Source organism: Mesoplodon mirus (genome assembly GCF_964341445.2).
Source record: "Mesoplodon mirus genome assembly, chromosome: 20".
In the NCBI taxonomy this organism is placed as follows: Eukaryota; Metazoa; Chordata; class Mammalia; order Artiodactyla; family Ziphiidae; genus Mesoplodon; species Mesoplodon mirus.
This window is the reverse complement of record NC_138996.1, coordinates 35718797-35736824: the sequence shown is the minus strand read 5'-3', so window position 1 is coordinate 35736824 and position 18028 is coordinate 35718797. Positions and strand designations below refer to the sequence as shown.

The window sequence follows — 18028 nt, the reverse complement described above, 5'->3', positions numbered from 1 at the left end:
TCTTTTTATCTTATCTATCTAAAAGTTACATATATGAAATACCTAGCTGGTATGCTCTGTATATTGGCAGAGTTCTCTGGTCTCTAGTTTAATATACTTGGGCAGAATCACCTAGTTAACAAACATGTTCACAAGGGACCTGAAGCACAAAAATTATCCAAAAGCCAAGAGAATGATGTTCCTAGAGTATTCCGAAGAGGGTAATGACTTACAGTAAAGATCTGGGACCAGGTTCCCTGGTTTCACGTTCTGGCTCTGCTACCCCTTAGCTGTGCTGTCTTAAGAGAGTTGTGTGTTTTGGTTTTCTCATTTGAAAAATAGTACTAATCTCATAAGGCTACTGAGAAAGAGAGAGAATGCTACAACAAAATTAACGAATGTTTACTTGAATGTCTATAAAAATAATATACAAAAATTGTTTATTTTAAAATCTAAATGTTATTAGATTTAAAAAATTTGGAAAAGAAACAATTTGAGGCTTGGATTCTTCCCATTTATGAGTCCTAAGTATATGATAATTTCTACTAAGCAACCATAAATTTTCTCAAAACTATTAACTGGTTATATATTAAATAAAATCTTACCAGCAAATAATTTCATAAACAAATATAAAAACTATTCCCAAAGCAAAATATCATTTTTAATGTGAGATCTGGGAGTATTTTCACATAGCTGATATGATGAGGACTATAGTTTCTAAAATTAAGCATGCCTAGAGTTTATAAATATCTTAAATGGCTCAGGAATTGATTTGTTAGAAAACAATAGGGGAATCTAGGTGAGAATGACTATCTTTTGGCTGAAGGTGAAGGTAGCATACATAATTCTCCATCCATTCACTTAACTGTTCATTTCCAGTATACATGCATGGCAGTGTCTGAATTGTTATGCCCCCCCACCAAGGGAACCAACTTTACCAGCTAAAGTGTTTGTGTGCAGTTGCTTTTCTGCCTGTAGTCTTACAGACTCTATTCATTTCCAAAGTAACTTAGGTCGGCACCTTTTCCCCACCCCTTCAGTAAGGCTGTTTCATGCTTATAGTCATACAAAGTATAGATTATTTTGTCACATTCTGCATTTCATCCTGAGATTTCCCAGCTTCCAAAATGATTATGTAAGATTTGCATACATCAAGTTTCATTCTCTGTGGTAAAGTTCTATAAATTTTGCCAAATGTGTAGTGTCATGTACTCACAATTAAAGTATTATACAGTATATATTGACATATATACACTAATATGTATAAAATGGATAACTAATAAGAACCTGCTGTATAAAAAAATAAAATAAAATTGAAAAATTCAAAAAAGTAAAATATAAAATATTACACAGAGCTGTTACCATCCTAAAAACAAAACCCTGTGCTTCACCTATTCAAGCTCACTCACTTCTCCATGAACCTCTGGCAACCACTGATCTTTTTATTTTCTCCATAATAAAAAATTTTTTCTTTTAAAGAATGTCATGTAATTAGAATCGTACAGTAGGTAAGGTAGACTGGCTTCTTTCAGATAGTAATATGCATTTAAGTTATTCAAGTTTTTTCACGACTTAATAGCTCATTTCTTTTTATTGCTGAATAATGTTCCATTGTATGGGTGTACAATTTGTTTATCCTTTCTCCTTTTAAGAAATATCTCAGTTTCCAGATTTTGCCAATTATGAATTAAGCTGCCATAAGCATTTGCATGCAGATTTCTGTGAGGATGTAAGTTTTCAAATCAGTTGGACCAATACCAGGAGCATGATTGTTGGACGTTGTAAGACTATGTTTACCTTTGTATGAAACTACCAAACTATCTTCCGGACTGTGTACCCCTTTGCCTTCCTACCAGCAAAGAATAACTGTTGCTGCTGCTCAGCAATCTCATTAGCAATTGGTATTGCCAGTCTTTTTGGATTTTAGCCATACTAAACAGATGTGTAGTAGCATCTCATTGTTATTTTAATTTGCAATTCTCTAATGCGAAATGATTTTTAGCATCTTTTCATGTGCTTAATTTTCTTTCATCTGCTTTCTTTGGTAAGATGTCTTTTCAGATCATTTGCCCATTTTTTAATTGGGTTGTTTGTTTTTCTATTGTTCAGTTTTAAGAGTTCTTTGTACATGTTGGATACAAGTTATCAGATATATGTTTTGCAAATATTTTCCCCCAGTCTCTGGCTTGTCTTCTTATTCTCTTAACAGCTTCTTTCACAGAGAAAAATGTTTTTCTATTTTAGGGAAGTCCAATATATTTATTTTTTCTTTCAAAGATCATGCTTTGGGTGTTGTATCTAGAAACCATCACCAGATGCTAGGTCATGTAGAATTTCTCCTCTGTCTTCTTGCATAAGTTTTATTGTCTTGTATTTTTTATTTAGGTCTATGATATACTTTCAGTTAACTTTTGTGAAACATTTGTGATCTCTATCTAGGTTCATTTTCTTTTTGAACAAGCAGTTTTTTTGTTATAAGTTCTGTCCTTCGTTGAATTGCCTTTTCTCCTTTGTCAAAGATCAGTTGACTGTATTTCATTGATCAATTGTCTATTTTACCAATATTACACTGTCTTGATTGCTGGTGCTTTTACACTGTCTTTTTTAAAATTAATTTTTATTGGCGTATAGTTGATTTACAATGTTGTGTTAGTTTCTGCTGTGCAGCAAAGTGAATCAGTTATACATATACGTATATCCACTCCTTTTACGATTCTATTCCCATATAGGTCATTACAGAGTATTGAGTAGAGCTCCCTGTGCTATACTGTAGGTTCTTATTAGTTATCTATTTTACAGTAAGTCTTAAAATTGGGTAATGTGAGTCCTCCAACTTTGTTCTGTTTTCTTTAGTATTGTGTTGGCCAGTAGATCTTCTCACTTTCCGTATAAACATTAGAATAAGTTTGACAACACTTGCAAAATAGCTTGCTGAAGTGAGAGGCCCGCGTACCGCAAAAAAAAAAAAAAAAAAAAAATAGCTTGCTGAGGTTGTGATTGCTGAGGTTGTGATTGAAGCATTGAATTGCTTCATCAATTTCAGAAGTATTAGCGTCTTAACAATTTGATTTTCCCAGTCCATAAACTTAGGATACCTTTCTATTTGTTTAGATGTTCTTTGATTTCTTTCATCAGAGTTTTGTAGTTTTCCCCTTATCAATGTTCTACATATTTTGCTAGATTTATATATAAGTATTTCATTTTGGGGGGGTGCTATTGTAAAGTGTATTATTTTTCATTTCAAGTTCCAGTTGTTCACTGCTGGTATATAGGAAAGCAACTGACTTCTCTATATCAACCTTACATCTTATGGCTTTACTGTACATATTTATTGGTTTGAGGAGATTTTTTATTTGTCAATTCTTTGGGATTTTCTACGTAGACAATAACGCCATCTGCAAGCAAAAACAATTTATTCCTTCTCTTCCAAACTGCATATATTTTATTTCCCTTACTTGTATTATTGCAGTAACCAGGATTTTCAATATGATGTTGAATAGAAGTAGTGAGAAAGGACATAGTTGCCTTATTCCTAGTATTAGAGGAAAGAATCCAGTTTTTCACCATTAAGTAACTGTAGGTTTTTTTTGTTGATGTTCTTTATCAAGTTGCTCAAGTTCCCCTATTTTCTTAGTTTGCTGAAAAAATTTATAATGAATGGGTGTTGGATTATTTTCAAATGCTTTTTCTGCTTCAAATATAATCATATGCATTTTCTTCTTTAGCCTGTTGATGTGGTAGATCACATGACTGATGTTGAATGTTGAGCCAGCCTTGCATACCTGGAATAAATCTCACTTCTTCGTAGTGTATTATTATTTTTATGCATTGTTGATTGATTTGCTAATATCTTGTTTACATTTTTGGGCATAAGAGATATTTGTCTATAGTTTTCCTTTCTTATAATGTCTTTATCTTATTTTGATATTTGGGAAATGCTAGCCTCACAGCTCTTTAGGACAATTCTATTCTTACTGATGATTTTGCCTGCTTGATCTGTCAATTACAGAAAGAGGGTTGTTGACGGCTCAAGCTATAGCAGTGAATTTGCTCATTCTTCTTTCCATTCTATCAGGTTGTGTCCAGTCTACTGATGAGTCTATCAAAGATATTCTTCAGTTCTCTTACAGTGTTTTTATTTCTAACGTTTCCTTTTGATTCTTTCTTAGTTTCTAATCTTCTTACATGACCAAGCTGTTTTTGCATATTGCATGCCTTTTCCATTACAGCTGCTGACTTATGAACTGTAGTTATATAAAATTTCTTGCCTGGTAATTGGAATACCAGTGTTCTATCTGCATCTGGATCCAACGATCTATTATTTTGCTTCAGTCTGTTTTTTTTTATTGCCTTTTATTCTGTCTTATACATTTTTGTTGAAAACCAGACATTGTATATTGATTAATAGTAACTGAGGTAAATAGGCCTTTAGTATGAAGATTTACATTAACCTGGCTAGGACTGGGCTTTAGCTGATGATCACTGTGTTTGTAGGTACCCAAGTCTACAGCTATTGTCCTTGTTTTGTTTCCTCTCTTACCTTTGAGCTCCCCTAAGTCGTCCTCTTTGGAGAAAGTCTGTGTCTTGCAACCCTTTCAGCTGTAATTCACTGTTATTTATTATACTGGACCCCAATTAGCATGTCAGTTGTCTGGGAGGAGCATTCTATAATCTTATGAAAATAACTCAGTCTTTTAGTCTACCGGTATCTCTGTGCTGACCTTGGCAGATGTTTTTCCCACCTTGCATAAGACAAGGCAACTTGGGAACAGAGTAGGAGGAATGTCTTTTCCCTGTAGAGTAGACAGTTGTTACGGAGAACATTCTGGGGGTATTTAACATAGGTTACTTTACCCCTCCCCCTGCCAAAACCAGGAAGGGAATGTTTTTGGTTCTTCACCATGAGAACCAGATGAAATTTCTGAAATACACCTAGGAAAGTTTGGGGACCCCGTAAGACTGGAGTTTGTCAGACTCAAGCTAGTGTACTCTTAGTCTCCAGCCGTTCCTCAGAAACACCACTTCCGTGTTCTTTCAGTTTTGTGGCTCTAGCTGTTTCTGCTCCAGGAAAGTAGATGTTAGCTTGACTCTAGATTCACTTATCTCTCTGGTTTTCAGCGTGGTAATCAGTGCCACAACCTCAGTTCTCTAATAGGTCCAAGAAAAGTCATTGATTTTCAGTTTGTTCCATGCTTTCTTGTTGTAAGTGTGGAAGCTACAACTTCCAAGCTCTCCTAATGTTGTGACTGAAACTGGAGGTCTGAACTGAATGTTCAAGAGGAAATTTTAAATACTAATTCGACCAACATCTGCTTAATCTGTGCTCTATGAATCACCTAAAAATGCATGCAAATTTGTATAGCATACATGCTGTGTACTTTTCAAGGGGTCTAAAGCTTTTATTAAATTCTTAAAGAGTTGAATGATTTGAAAAACTAAGAACAACACGATAGAGAATAATTCCTTTCATTTCGGTATGTAAAAATACAACTCAGGTCCCCAAGCTAAGGAGTAACAAGAAAAGATAAAATACATTACTTTTTTGCTTTCATTTTAATAGCTTTTAACAATGAACTTAAATTCCAAATTAAAAGGCAGTATCTGCCATATACATTCAGTTTGTGAAAAGTTACCCTGCTTCAATAGTCCACCAAATAATTTTGACAAAAGATTTGTAATTTTGCTTTACATAAATTCATTCTAAAGCCAGGCAAAATAATATGGTTTTCTAAGACGTAATTGAAGAGCAGACTTACCGAGATGCAGGACTAATATAAGGTTCTAACAAGGCAAAGAAGACGCTCAGTGGTTTTGGGGGGTTTTTTTGTTTGTTTTTTTACTTTTCTAAAAAACAAAGACTTAGCCTCATCTATTCATAGAAGAGAGTAAGCTAACAATTACAAATCTGTTGTTGGAGACATGTCTCATGCTGTATGTTACACGAATACTATTAGCAATAAAACAGCAAGATAAAAGGTTACTTTTTAATTTTGTACCACTGTGTAAATCATTGTACTTATTTTCAGGTCTGATTAGATGGCATTGCTGAGAGAAGGTAAAAAAAGAGCTTATATGCGAGCATTAAATTAATATAACTTTTATTAAAAGAACATTATGGTGGCAATATCAAATCCCCAACTGTTCTCTGTCATCTCTGGGAGATAAAAAGGAAAAGAAGCCCCACCGTTTGCGGGGAGAAGACCCTGTGGCTAGTCCATCACTATTTTGCTTTTGTTCCGTATTTCACATTACCACTCCACTTCCTAACAGTAGTCTTTGAAAGATGAAAGTGGACTCTCACTGAGAATTTCACACAAATGGATTAATTTGTGTCGCCATTTTTGGCATGTCACCATGGATACGGCCATCTGATGGCCTCAGTGCAGCTGTGAGCTGATTGACGGTCCATTCACAGTTCAAGGCTTTACAAAACCAGTAACAAGAAAGAACGCTCATTAGTGGACAAAGACCCTACTTATACATGTGGGTGACTAAATGTTACCTCTCGGTAAATCTGACATTCATATCAATATCACCATGAAAGAGTGTATTAAAAAAATGCAGACTTAGTATATATATGTATACTAAATATATATCTCTATAATACTAAATATGTATATATATATATGATACCTCGCTTTCTTTTCTCTTCATTTAAATCTAGCTAAATGACAGTGGAGTGGAAGCACAAACAGAAGAGTGTTTGTGCTGTAAATCCTATATTTTCTAAAACAACAAAATTGAAGGACAAAAAGCCATTTCTTGTTATAAACTTACAGGCTGGTATTAGATTAATAAAAGGGAGTACTTTCTGTCACTTACTATGAAATGGGAAATCTGCCTTCTGTACGTGTAGCCCATTGTGAAGTAGAACATTGACATTTTACATTGTCACACACCCAGATGTGCAAAACTGTAGCTTTATTCCTCTGTCATGAAACTTAGCTCCTGAGACTCCAGGGCTGCTTGGTAGTGAGATACCTTCCTCGTGTGCTCAAGGTACACCTCATACAGTCTCGGCTCTCTGCCTGTCAGTCCAGGAAGCACCCTCCTCACGTCTCTGATCCTCCTCCTCCGGGTGAGATCTGCGTTGCTGCCTTGGCTTTCCCATTGCCCTGTTACCAAGGAGGGGCGATGGTCCCGTCTCGCCACGCCCTCTCTGGCCCCTGCAAGACCTGCCCCTCTGGCCCTGAGCACTGACCCCCGTCCCGCTGCCTCTCCTGCTGGTGTCGACATCCATCCACGGCCGTCAGCCGTCAGGTCCCTGTCCCAATGTGCTCCTCAGCCTAGACGCCAGGCCCTCTGTCTGTCTGCTCAGCCCCTTCTGTGTACTTCCTGGGCTGTTCGGGAATGCTTACCTGCTTTTCGCATGCTACAGGGAGGTGCCTGAGAAGATGAGGCTGACCTCAGACCTCACTGCACGGACATCCCAGTACCTGAGACACCGAGAAGGAAGCCTTTCGGCTAACAGGACACACAGAAACTTTGTCAAACTCTGTTGAATCATGACCCACTCTAACTCCTCATATTATGTCTCATCAGAGAAGGGAACGACATGGGAAGCTGATTTTGACACTTTGATGTTCTTTAGCCATGAGTCTCCCTTTATTTCTACCAAAGGGCCAGAAATAACAACTCCTTCAGGACTTTCAGTGCTCAAGATCCCTGCTGTTTTCCTTAGAATCAGAATCAAAAGGCATCATTTGGCACGTAACCCATGTATAATATAAGCTAATCCATCAACATGACAGCATAAATGAACCTGAGATCCTACTGTCCTCTCTATCACTGATGGTTTCAGTAGGATTTACTATTCCACGTCCTCTCTTTTTCTGTTAACTTGGGCAGAAACACCAGATCAGAATGAACATTTTGGCACTGCTTACTTAGAAATATTTCATGTGAATTAAAATTTTAGTACCGAAATGAATCAGAACACTGATGGACTGTGGCACGTGGGAATACCTGCACACGTCGTGCAGGTGCATCTTAAATTGAAATGCTCTTTGTTAAAACAGGCTGATGACTCTATCCTAAAGCAGCGGAATCGGGTAAAAATGATGTGCATCCCATGTGGGGATAAATCACGTAGGCAAAATGTGGAGCTAGATGGGATGTACAAGATTTACACAGTATGTCTTTTTTTCTGTCATTGTTTATAAATTATCCAAGTTCATGACAGAACTTGGTGGTTCAGAAAGACACCAGGGAGGAAGCGGGAAGGAAGCAGCTGGGAGATCTAATCCATGTGATGAAAAGGAAAGGCAATTAATGAGGAGAAAAGAACTCGGGAGAGAAAAACTCATACGGCAAGATAAAAAGTATAAGAGAGCAGGTAGTAGGCAGTATAGAGAAAATATAGTACTTAATTTTCAATTGTCTGGTTTGTATCTGTTGGAAAGGCTGTTTTCTACTTCCTCTTAGATAATAATGATAGTATCAGATCTATTTGCTTTTCTTACTTACGCTTGTGTTTGAAATCCAATGGTAAACTTTGAGATGATACTTTGATCAGGAAATAATAGAAGAGTCTCTTTATTCAGTTTTCTGTGAAACCTCAATCCCAAATCTTTGAAAATGAAATGTGGCCAGAAAAAGGTCAAAAGTTCCAGTCTTTAAAAATATTAAACAACACTAAAGGAAAGAATGAACAACCACCCATTTGGAAAACGTTATTTCACTTATAACAATTGTTATAGATGGAGAAGTAGCTGACACAGGGTGTTTTGGGGGACTGATTTTTCAAATATATGCAGTTAGAGAACAGGAATGAATGGGGAAATTGCTCTTAAAAGAGAATTAAGCAGAGTCTTTCATCTTAGAAAATCCAGTTGGAAATCTCAGTGTGTATCTTTTAAAAAGTCTTAGTTCATTTTTTATATATGAAACCTCTTGGGTGTCAAAAGGATTTCAAGCAAAATAAAAATTGAAAAACAAAAAGCTCTGAAGAGAAAGTTACAAATTAAATATAGAGATACATTGATCTGGATTATTATAAGCATGTGGGTAAATAGCTATTAATTTTGCTTCTGGAAATTTCTGAGTGCTTTCACCTTTAGTAAAGGAGCATTTTAGTCATTTTAAAAATTTATATCTATTTCATCTGGATGATGAAAGTCGTGACATTTTTGTTTTCTAAGATCTTGAATATGATTTATCAAAATAATACATATTGGTATCTGGCTGTGATATCAGTATTGACTCCCCAGTGTCATTAATTCACTAAGAATGAATATAACCATATTATTGGCTGAAATTATAAGTTTAAACATGATTATAAGGAAAGTCTTAGCATTGGTGATGGTAACACATTCAGCAGTTAATAGTAAAGTCTAAATATTTGTGGCAATAAGACAATAAAATATAAATCAAATTGTACAACTTGATTGTGACCTATATTTATAAAAATCTTTTAAGTTAAAATTTAAAATAGAGATTTAAAAATGCTTTGCAGGGCCTCCCTGGTGGCGCAGTGGTTGAGAGTCCGCCTGCCGATGCAGGGGATACGGGTTCGTGCCCCGGTCTGGGAGGATCCCATATGCCGCGGAGCGGCTGGGCCCGTGAGCCATGGCCGCTGGGCCTGCGCGTCCGGAGCCTGTGCTCCGCAACGGGAGAGGCCACAACAGTGAGAGGCCCGCATACCGCAAAAAGAAAAAAAAAAAAAAAAAAATGCTTTGCAGATATTGAAGCCTTATGGGGAAAGAAGCCTGTTTACAAGCCCAGAAATAGCAATGGTGAAGAAGAGTAATTTCAAATGCGTGCTTCTGTCATTACTGCCACAGCTGAGGGCAGGCATGGGCAGTGACTATTTGAATTGTCAGCAGTAACTGTGTCCTTAGTGGGCCTCCCTGCCTTTCACTGTAAAAAATTGAAAGCAACAAAATTTCTCAGAAATGCCAAATTTATATTTCAGAATACAATAATACACACATCGTACGTTTGAGAGGAAAATTTGACATTGATTTTTCAACATAATTATCCATGAATAATTTGAATCCATATAATTAGAATTTATGTTCTCTATATAATTTTATTCTCTGCCCATGGCTTACTCTTAATCAGATACTTGACCTGATAACTTTGAATTTCGTGGGTTTTTTTTTTTCTCTGCCAATTCCATTTTACTTCCTACTGATATATTTTTTTAAAACAACAAAGAAGCCCCAGCAACTATATTCAGTCCAGACAGAGTAACATGAACTACATTTTCTCGAGTAGATACCAGTGCCAAGCACCCCAGTTCTTTATCTCCTTTAAACCTCAGCACATCTATACCAGGCACTGTCAGTGTCATTTTACAAACAAGCAACTTGAGGCGCAAAGAGGCTAAGCAATTTGCCCAAAGTCTCAAAGCCGATAAATGGCAGAGCAAAGACATGAATCTAATTTTAATTAGATTAGCACTTGCAGATGAAATTCTTCAAAGTTCTTGAATCCGTGTTGTATACTCTATTTTATTAACATGCCAACCACTTTATTGATAAGGAAGTGTCCATAAGTTTGATTTAAGCTAACCTAAACGTGATTAATTTAGGATAAACTAAATATGAAGGTTGTGTTTTAATTAATTCAGACTAAAAGGCAGCAAGGGAAAATTTTTTAGAGAGGCTGTCAAGTATCTGGGAGCTGAAATTTAAAGAAATGTAAGTACACAACACTTGGGCTGAGAGTGAATTAAATGTCAGCAAAAGAAACAGCATCTTAAGAGCACACAGTTCTTTAGCCCTGTCCTTCATATAAGGGGGCATGGAGTGTGGAGTGGTTTCACGATCCTATAGTCACCTCTTGTCCCAATTTCTCGTCCTGGTGAAATCTGGATCCTGCTCACATCATGCATGCCTTCTATGCTGTCTTTCCCACTCCACTGACCCAAAGAAAGAACACAATTTTTTCTCTTTACTTCCCCAAGCAATCAGTATCGAAGCCCATTGTGTTTGATAAAATTCAGCTGAGTATTTGAGAGGATCAGAGAGGTTTAGCAGAATTCACAAATAAATAAAATTATAGAACGTGATGCATAATCCGGTGACTATGATAACAGGTCAGACCTAATTACACAATAAAGAAGTAAGCTTTAAGCTATTACACAGAACGTCTAAAGACAGATGTACACATCTAAAAAGATTGAAAATCTATATACCATAATGTTGAGAGTGGTGAAAGATGTTAGTAATGTTTTCTTCTTCACATGTATTGTTAAAAATTTCTATGATAAACATGAAAATGTCTAAGAAAAAAGGCAGTTTTTAAAGTAAGTTGAAATCAAGAACCATAAATTAAATAATTGTGACTTTTTCTGGAGGGCCCTTTGTACAACCCATTGGCTTAAACATCAGTGTATTCCTCAGTGCCTTTCATATAAAAAATTAATCAGTGAATGAATATAGATACAGATGAAACACACTTTACCATAGCCCATGTTCACAAAACATACTCAGAGTACTCTGAGTACTGAAATATCTAAAAACTTTATTCAATTTATGTAACATTGTATTTATATATAAATTTGATGAAAAATACAAACTATTACTACTTATCTGATTTTTTTAAAAATATTACATAGAATTTCATAATTATTAAAAAACTCCTTGGTTTAACTAGGCACTAGAAGAAATTAGATTGGTCTCTTTTAACTTATTACTTCACTTTATTTTTTATTGATATTTTAAATTTTTTACAAATGTTTTGAATTCATTTCTTTGAAATTTCAGGAAGATATGGACACTGGAACAGACCTTTCACAAATTAGAATAGATTATTTATTTCTAATATCTTTGACCAATGTAAGCCCATTTGTGTATTTTTTTCCTTCAAAATATGGAGAGTCAAACATATTACCATGTAAGTAAAAAGATAATTTTTAATAAGTGTTTTATACCTACATAAACTGCTCTATTTTAAGGCTTTTCACTGAGTAACCTTAAAATCAGTTTAAACAACAACGGATATTTTTTATAATTCACTTAAGATAATTAAACATTCTATATCTGAAAAATATACTTCTTATAAATATTGTCTTTTAATGCCTTTCAGATGGTGTAGTTAAATGATCGTTTTAAAAGGTGGTGAATTATTTAGAATTTCACATGTTAGACTAATATCTCTTCAAATATAATCTCCTGTTAAATAGCCCATGAAGCTTCCAAATAAATTCAATGGGTAAAATCCTAGGCAAAATAAAGTTCAAATAAATTTCAGCATTAGAGACACATGGACCCATGTAAGTTCTACTTCAAGGGATTTTTCTTTAGAGAAATAACTGGCAAGTGGTTTGAAGCAATCAATCAGAAGTTTCCATGAGTAAGTAGGGGCCAAAATATTGTGGTCTTGGCTCGAGGATACCCTGGTGGAATGTCCATTCAAATCCATCATGAGCAGAGTCCACTTTGTTTTACATGACACTTGTATACTTCATCAAGGGAAGTGCTAATCAACATACAAGAGCTTTTATTTCAACATTTAAAGCTTATAAAGAACAAGTCATGGTAGCTCTTCCAAATAATCTCCAGGACAGGAAAGAGAAGCCAGAATAAGCAACGCAAGCCTGTTGCCCCACCAGTGACATTTATCTTGAGCTTGAGTTACTTCCTGATGTAGATGTTGGAGACAGTTCATCTTGTATGTGACTTCAATCCAAACCAGCTCCCTAAAATGAGGTGAAAATGAAATTTTCAATCCTTTGGACCCAAAGAAGGGGTAAGATCTGATGAGTGCTACTGCTAAATGAAGCTCGCTAGTCCTTTTGGCAGGATTTTCATTTTCTCCTCTTGTATAAAATGGGCTCACCTTCTGAGGGTCAAATAGAGGAAAAGACTACGTTGCATTTATATCCAAATTCAAATAGCTTCAATTCACATTTGCTGAACAAGGATCATCTATTTCAAGAGACAAGAGAGCTCTATAATGAGAGACTGCCAGCAGTTTTCCTTTAAGGTCTGGAACAACATGGGTCTAGCAATCCTTGTGCCAAATAGGACAAAGGAAAGAGCTGGTGAAATGAGGTCATGAGAACAGAAGAACCTGCTTGTAATTTTATTAAACTTTGAAGCCCTTAGTTTGACTCTATGATGTAGAATCCAGCTAGCTTGTCTTAGCTGGTTTCCAAGTCAATAGATCCTCGAGTGGTCTTGACTTATGGCTTGTACCTCATCTGCCTCAAGCGTCCCAGGAAACCAGGAAATTCAACACAGAGCCCTCTTCAACCACAAAGCTTCGTATAGGGTGTGCACATGACAATCATAGCATGGGTATTTGATCAGTAAATCTGAGCCCAAGATGACCTCATTCTATTTTTTATTTCCTCAAAGATTTGATGGAAAAAAGAATGGAAATATGAAAAATATCTCTAGAGGTTTTATTCATTTTAATCATCAAAATAGATAATGGAGAAAAAAAGGAAAAATCATAAATATATCTCAATCTCATTTTTTTCCAAAAAGGAAAGGCTTATCAGAGTTGATTTACGGATTGTCAGATTTAAAGAAGTTACATTCTGGGAGAACTCACAATTTCTCTTCCCATAATACATCATAGGAAACTACCTGTAAAGGATACTGAAGGAAGAAAAAGATTTTACAATATTGTAAACCTGAGAGAAGGTTTACATACAGAAAAGTAGGTGCTTTCAAAAGGGAGTCAATGGGGCTTCCCTGGTGGTGCAGTGGTTGAGAGTCTGCCTGCCGATGCAGGGGACACGGGTTCGTGCCCCGGTCCGGGAAGATCCCACATACCACGGAGCGGCTGGGCCCGTGAGCCATGGCCGCTGAGCCTGCGCGTCCAGAGCCTGTGCTCTGCAACTGGAGAGGCCACAACGGTGAGAGGCCCACGTACTGCAAAAAAAAAACCAAAAAAAACAAACAAAAAAAAACACCTGAGGCAAGGAACTAGGCCCATGTTTATTGATCACTTTCTCTATACCAGTTGTTCTGCTAGCCACATCCATCCCCATGAGGTATGGATTACTTATAAATCCACCCTGGAAGGTGTGGACTTCATTCTCTCAAACTCACCATGACATACGAATTTGCATTTTAAATGACTGATATTCAGAGTCAATATCTTGCCAAAGCCCACACTGTTTTTAAAACCAGGTTGACAAAAAAGGCAGTAGTGGCCAATTATGGAAGCATGGATCAAGAGAAGTAGAAGCAACAGAATTTGAATGAAATTTAGGAGCTTGTTTTCATCTCAGATCACACTGTACTGCTTTCTTTCTCTGGAATATGTGGTGTCTGGCACGGGTGTCCCTGGGGAAGGGGTGCTTCCATGAGCTCTCACACACTCTCCCTGAGCTTATCCCAGTCACTCCACTCACCAGTCCATGTCTTGATGTCTCTTAATACGTCCGTTGACCCTTCTTGGCAGTGAACTTCTTAAGAGCAAGAATGGTGTCTTTTTCACAGAGTTAACCATGGAGGCTCATTCAGTGCCTGGGACACAGGACAAGTGTGACACATATTATGTCTGAGAAGGATGTGGTAATAAAGATAAAAGGAAAGAAACTTACTCAAATGGCATTACCGAGGTATAAAGGCAGACCCGGTTTAGAAGAAGAGTAAGGATATATCCCTGCATGGTTCCTAGGTAACAGGATGGCTGTACCCTTTGAAGGGGGCTGGGAGGGCCTGAAGGACCCATCAACAGCTCAGGAGAGCCATGCTTAGCAGAGTGCTTGGTGGCAGGATGAGGTAAAGGAAGCCTTTTAAAGACTGACTGATTGTGCCGTATAGTGAAGAGAGTTTCCATTACACTTGAAATGATTCAAGCTTCTTACCTTCCCTACCCGGCCCTGCATTAGCTGGTGCCTATCTCTTTCTCCAGCCTCATCCCCTATTTCTATTTTTCTCATTACCTTTATTCCAAATCCAGGCCTCTGTCTATTTCTGGAACATGCCAAATGTATTCCTACCTGGCGTCTTTACAGGGCTGGTTCCATCTTAACATTCAAGTTACCACTTCTTCCAGGAGGGTTTCAATAATAACAGTATATGAAATGCCTTCCTCCACCCCCAAGCATTGTCACGCTCTTTCAATGCTTATTGATCTCCGAATTTATATTATTTATTCATTTCATGATTTACTTGCTTTTCTTTCATCTCAGCACTGGAATTTTGAGCTACATGAAAGCAGGTACTTGGTCATTTCACTTTTGAATCCCCGATGCCTGGTGCCTATAAGTGCTTAATAAATGTTTGTAAATAAATGAACGAATTGATCACCCACCCTGCCATCTTGCTGGGTAGCATCAGTGAGAATGGATAGACATGAGAATAATAGCTAATAATACTTACCTTATTATTACTATCTTCTGGGCACTAAGTGCTTTCGGTGGATTAAAATATTTAATCTTCAGAGAAACCTAACATGATCCCAATTTTGCACATGACACACTAAGGCCCTGAGGGTTTATAATGTTTAGTTTAGTATAGAACACAGCACAGCATAGGTACAAGAGAATGTTAAGTTACACGAAATGACAACATCTGGTTTTCTAACTTATCACCTGGCATATGAAATTTTTCCCAAAATTCATGGCCTACACGTCGTTGACCCTCCCACCGTGGGGAAAATGTATACTTCAGGATTTTGCAGCCACTGTGTAGTTTATCTAAGGTGTCACCTGCAGCAGTAGATGTGCCAATCCCTTTGTTCCCACAGAGCCCTCTACCTAATTGTGTTACAGCTCATAGCACATTTACATTGCACGTGTGTTTACTTGCCTGTCTTTCTGATGAGATGGAATTCTTCGAAGGCAAGGATACTGTCTTCTTACGCTGCTATCATCCGTGCCTGTCATAACACCAAATAGATTCTCAGAAAGCGTTTACTGAATACCACTGTTCATAACCTGAAAAAAAAATTTTAATTGCCTGTTCTTCCAAACATAAGAATCCAAATTTTCACTAGTGAAATGTATTTTTTTAACATCTTTATTAGAGTATAATTGCTTTACAATGGTGTGTTAGTTTCTGCTTTATAACAAAGTGAATCAGTTATACATATACATATATCCCCATATCTTCTCCCTCTTCCGTCTCCTTCCCTTCCACCCTCCCTATCCCACCCCTCTAGATGGTCACAAAGCACCGAGCTGATCTCCCGCTGCTATGTGGCTGCTTCTCACTAGCTATCTGTTTTACATTTGGTAGTGTATATATGTCCATGCCACTCTCTCACTTTGTCCCAGCTTACCCTTCCCCCTCCCCGTATCCTCAAGTCCATTCTCTAGTAAGTCTGCATCTTTATTCCCGTCTTGCCCCTAGGTTTTTCTGACCATTTTTTTTTCTTTTTTTTTTTGATTCCATATATATGTGTTAGCATACGGTATTTGTTTTTCTCTTTCTGACTTCCTTCACTCTGTATGACAGTCTATAGGTCCATCCACCTCACTACAAATAACTCAGTTTCATTCCTTTTTATGGCTCAGTAATACTCCATTGTATATATGTGCCACATCTTCTTTATCCATTCATCTGTTGATGGACACTTAGGTTGCTTCCATGTCTGGCTATTGGAAATAGAGCTGCAATGAACATTTTGGTACATGACTCTTTTTTTTTTTTTTTTTTTTTTTTTTGCAGTACGCGGGCCTCTCACTGCTGTGGCCTCTCCCGCTGCGGAGCACAGGCTCCGGACGCACAGGCCCAGCGGCCATGGCTCACGGGCCCAGCCGCTCCGCGGCATATGGGATCCTCCCAGACCGGGGCACGAACCCGCATCCCCTGCATCGGCAGGCGGACTCTCAACCACTGCGCCACCAGGGAGGCCCGGTACATGACTCTTTTTGAATTATAGTTTTCTCAGGGTATATGCCCAGTAGTGGGATTGCTGGGTCATATGGTAGTTCTATTTTTCGTTTTTTTTTTGTGTGTGTGTGGTATGTGGGCCTCTCACTGTTGTGGCCTCTCCCATTGCGGAGCACAGGCTCTGGACGCACAGGCCCAGCGGCCGTGGCTCACGGGCCCAGCTGCTCCGCAGCATGTGGGATCTTCCCAGACCGGGGCACGAACCTGTTTCCCCTGCATCGGCAGGTGGACTCTCAACCACTGCACCACCAGGGAAGCCCCTATTTTTAGTTTTTTAAGGAACCTCCATACTGTTCTCCATAGTGACTGTATCAATTTATATTCCCACCAACAGTACAAGAGGGTTCCCTTTTCTCCACACCCTCCCAGCATTTGTTGTTTGTAGATTTTTTGATGATGGCCATTCTGACCGGTGTGAGATGATACCTCATTGTACTTTTGATTTGCATTTCTCAAATGATTAATGATGTTGAGCATTCTTTCATGTGTTTGTTGGCAATCTGTTTATCTTCTTTGGAGAAATGTCTATTTAGGTCTTCTGCCCATTTTTGGATTGGGTTGTTTGTTTTTTTTGATATTGAGCTGCATGAGTTGCTTGTATGTTTTGGAGGTTAATCCTTTGTCAGTTGCTTCATTTGCAAATATTTTCTCCCATTCTGAGGGTTGTCTTTTCGTCTTATTTATGGTTTCCTTTGCTGTGCCAAAGCTTTTAAGTTCCATTAGGTCGCGTTTGTTTATTTTTGTTTTTATTTCCATTTCTCTAGGAGGTGGGTCAAAAAGGATCTTGCTGTGATTTATGTCATAGATTGTTCTACCTATGTTTTCCTCTAAGAGTTTGATGGTGTCTGACCTTACATTTAGGTCTTTAATCCATTTTGAGTTTATTTTTGTGCATGGTGTTAGGGAGTGTTCTAATTTCATTCTTTTACATGTAACTGTCCAGTTTTCCCAGCACCACTTATTGAAGAGACTGTCTTTTCTCCACTGTATATTTTTGCCTCCTTTATCAAAGATAAGGTGACCATATGTGCGTGGGTTTATCTCTGGGCTTTCTATCCTGTTCCATTGATTTATTTTTCTGTTTTTGTAACAGTACCATACTGCCTTGATTACTGTAGCTTTGTAGTATAGTCTGAAGTCAGGGAGCCTGATTCCTCCAGCTCCATTTTTCTTTCTCAAGATTGCTTTGGCTATTCAGGGTCTTTTGTGTTTCCACACAAATTGTGAAATTTTTTGTTCTAGTT

At 37.5% G+C, this 18028-nt stretch overlaps 1 long non-coding RNA gene across 3 annotated transcripts in view; it reads left to right on the top strand.

The window, feature by feature from the left end:
* The window catches only part of LOC309795950, a 138712-nt gene that overhangs the window by 60757 nt on the left and 59927 nt on the right, over window positions 1–18028 (top strand). The window contains exon 3 of one of the 3 annotated variants that reach the window (XR_014292394.1): window positions 7358–8355. The exons of the other annotated variants lie outside the window; for them this stretch is intronic. This is a non-coding gene — a long non-coding RNA (uncharacterized lncRNA). Of the gene's footprint in view, window positions 1–7357; window positions 8356–18028 lie in introns of those variants that run through there. 3 annotated transcript variants of the gene reach the window in all.